Source organism: Sminthopsis crassicaudata, chromosome 2, assembly GCF_048593235.1.
Source record: "Sminthopsis crassicaudata isolate SCR6 chromosome 2, ASM4859323v1, whole genome shotgun sequence".
Classification (NCBI taxonomy): domain Eukaryota; kingdom Metazoa; phylum Chordata; class Mammalia; order Dasyuromorphia; family Dasyuridae; genus Sminthopsis; species Sminthopsis crassicaudata.
The window spans coordinates 193,780,456-193,783,151 of NC_133618.1; positions in this window are offsets into that span (position 1 = coordinate 193,780,456).

Genomic DNA, 2,696 nt, shown 5'->3' on the forward strand with positions numbered 1-2,696 from the left:
TATGTAGCCTTGGAAAATCAGGCACTTTCTCAGAACAAAAAGAGTGATTGCAAATCCACTAGAACTACTAGAAGTCCTGAGTGTTTAAAACTATCTGGAGGCTTCAGCCCCATTGAAGCTTCCCCTCAGCCTGATCTGTGTTGGTGACTGATTTTACTATGACTGGGTGATTCAGTTTCCATTCCAAGGCATTTATTTTGAACTCCCTTGGACTTTCTTAGTTTAGCTGATTAGGGAAGCTATGATACTCCTTACAATGATCTACAAAACGAGGGGGGTAGACTCACTAACCTTTAAGACATCATTTAGTTCTAAATCTATGATTAAATCATTAATTGGTAGCTCTATTCTGACTCTCACTAAATATTATCAACTACTAACAGAAGAGGCATTATTAGAACATAAAATGGTGGGCCTGAAACCAGGAAAAATCTAGATGGGTTAACCCTGACTAAATCACAACCTCTCAGCCTCCTGTAACAATACCTGTAACACTATTTACATAATTTTTTGAGGTTCAAGTTCAATAGAGATAATGCAAGCAAAGTGTTTTGCAAAACTTAAACTACTATGCAAATATTATTTGTTTTCATTGGCATCAAATTACTAAAATTGTATTAGCTTCAACAACTTTAAGATTGCTTTCAGCTTTACAATAGTATAACTCTTCCAAAATAATATAATTTATCTTCAGTCTTTTCGGATCAATCAACTAACACTTAGTAAGCACCTATTTTATGCCAAAGAGTGTGCTAATTAGTAAGAATACAATAGTAAAATGAAATAACTCTTGCCCACATATAGTTCACATCCCAAGGAAGGTGTAAAGTATCCATCCCTATTCACATTGGCTAAATCTAGTTCTCCAATACCGGTCTAAATTGATATGATGGCAAAAGATCTGCATGCTTCAACTTCTCAGAAAGCTCTGTTGCTAAATTTTCTCCCGGGTCCTGGGCTTCCAATCCTTGAATTCTCAGACTTTCACTTTTGGTATTAGGGGCTTTTCCCACTATCCTCATCTCTTTGACAGCAATTAATAATCTCATCTCAGTTTACAAGGTATTCAACCCTATCTTGGTCTTGGGGTCATTTTCTTCTCGCATCCCTAGGTGGCTAAAACCCAACGCCCATATTTCCATGGTCTGCTATGAGGAAGTTCCCCAGTATTTTCCTCCTTTCCCTAGTCTTAGAAATCCGCCTCATACAAAGTACACTATTCATAATTCGTTTTGTGATGCCAGAATTCTGAATAAAGAAGCATACAAACCTGATTGAACAGCACAAACTACCTCAGGGATTATATTCATCAAAGATCTCTAGACTGCTTCCTCAGGCTACTAGCTGTGGTACTTCCCTTGTTTTAAGTTTGTGGATTTTAAGTTTAAGTTTCTCTTAAAATAATACTAAGGTGCTTTCGGGAAACTCTAAGGAGGAAATGAGTGGAGGCGTATATGCTATTCCAAAAATGCCAAAGTAAACAAGATAAGATGGCTGGTGGCCACTTACTATTCTTTTACATTTTTTTTTTCTTTTAACTGTGACTGATCCATTTAATCCACCTCGCAGAAAATAATGCAGTCACAAAAATAAGTTTAAATTAAATGCTCTAATTTTGCAAATTTCCCGGGTAACGATTATCTACATTGTCTGTGAGAAGACTTCATTGGTTATGGCTTTATTTTATAATTTATGTTCAAGCTCTTTACTTTTAAAATAACGGCTTAACTTTGCATAGACATTGCATTTATTTATATTGCATCATCTGTTCTACCAATGAAATGAAAAGTGAGGGCATAGATTGTTTGCCTTTGCTTTTTTTTTTTTTTTTTCCTTTAAGAGAAGGAAGGGGGAATCTATTATCTCTCTCCCCCCCCCCACCCCAGGCTGGGGTTAAGTGACTTGCCCAGGGTCACACAGCTAGGAAGTATTAAGTGTCTGAGACTAGATTTGAATTCCGGTCCTCCTGAATTCAAGGCTGGTGCTCTATCCACTGCGCCACCTAACTGCCCCTGGAATCTATTCTCTTAGTAGCCTAGCAGAATACCTTGCAAAAGGGTGTTGATTGATTTGAATTGAATGAAAAATAGAGGAGCTCAATTTGAAATGTTCAGAATAAATTGTGCAGTAACAGATTATTACTGATTACTGTTAGAAGGATAAGGAACATGATCTTTATTGGATTAGAAACATTGTTTTAAATGTGCTAATTTTGCATTAACTTGATTGGCTTCAACATACTAAAAGTATGGCTGCCCAGTATGGATTTGAGCTTTGTAATGGCTCTCTTAGTTGATTAAATATACTAGAATTTCCGTTTTCACAAGGAAATCAAAGTGTGGAGTAGCACAACAGCTAGTCCATCAGTAGGATTTCTGAAATCCAATAGTGCTTATGAGTAAACATTAACTGAATTTGGAGACACCTGTTGAAACCTATCTTGATCTGCTTAGAGACCTGCATATATCTTGATTCCTAAATTATCTAAAGAGCCACAAACATCCTGCTTTCTGATTTGTTGTGCTTGCAGATGTCTTCTTGGACTCCCTCTTTCCAGACATTTCCTTCTATTGTATTTCTCCCTTAACTCCCTTCCTTGCACTGTCATAAATAACTTATAAATGCCTCACTCTTTCCCCACTTCCCTTTAGTTGAGAAATTGTCTCTTTTCTTCTTGGAAGCTGCTTTTTCTCAGG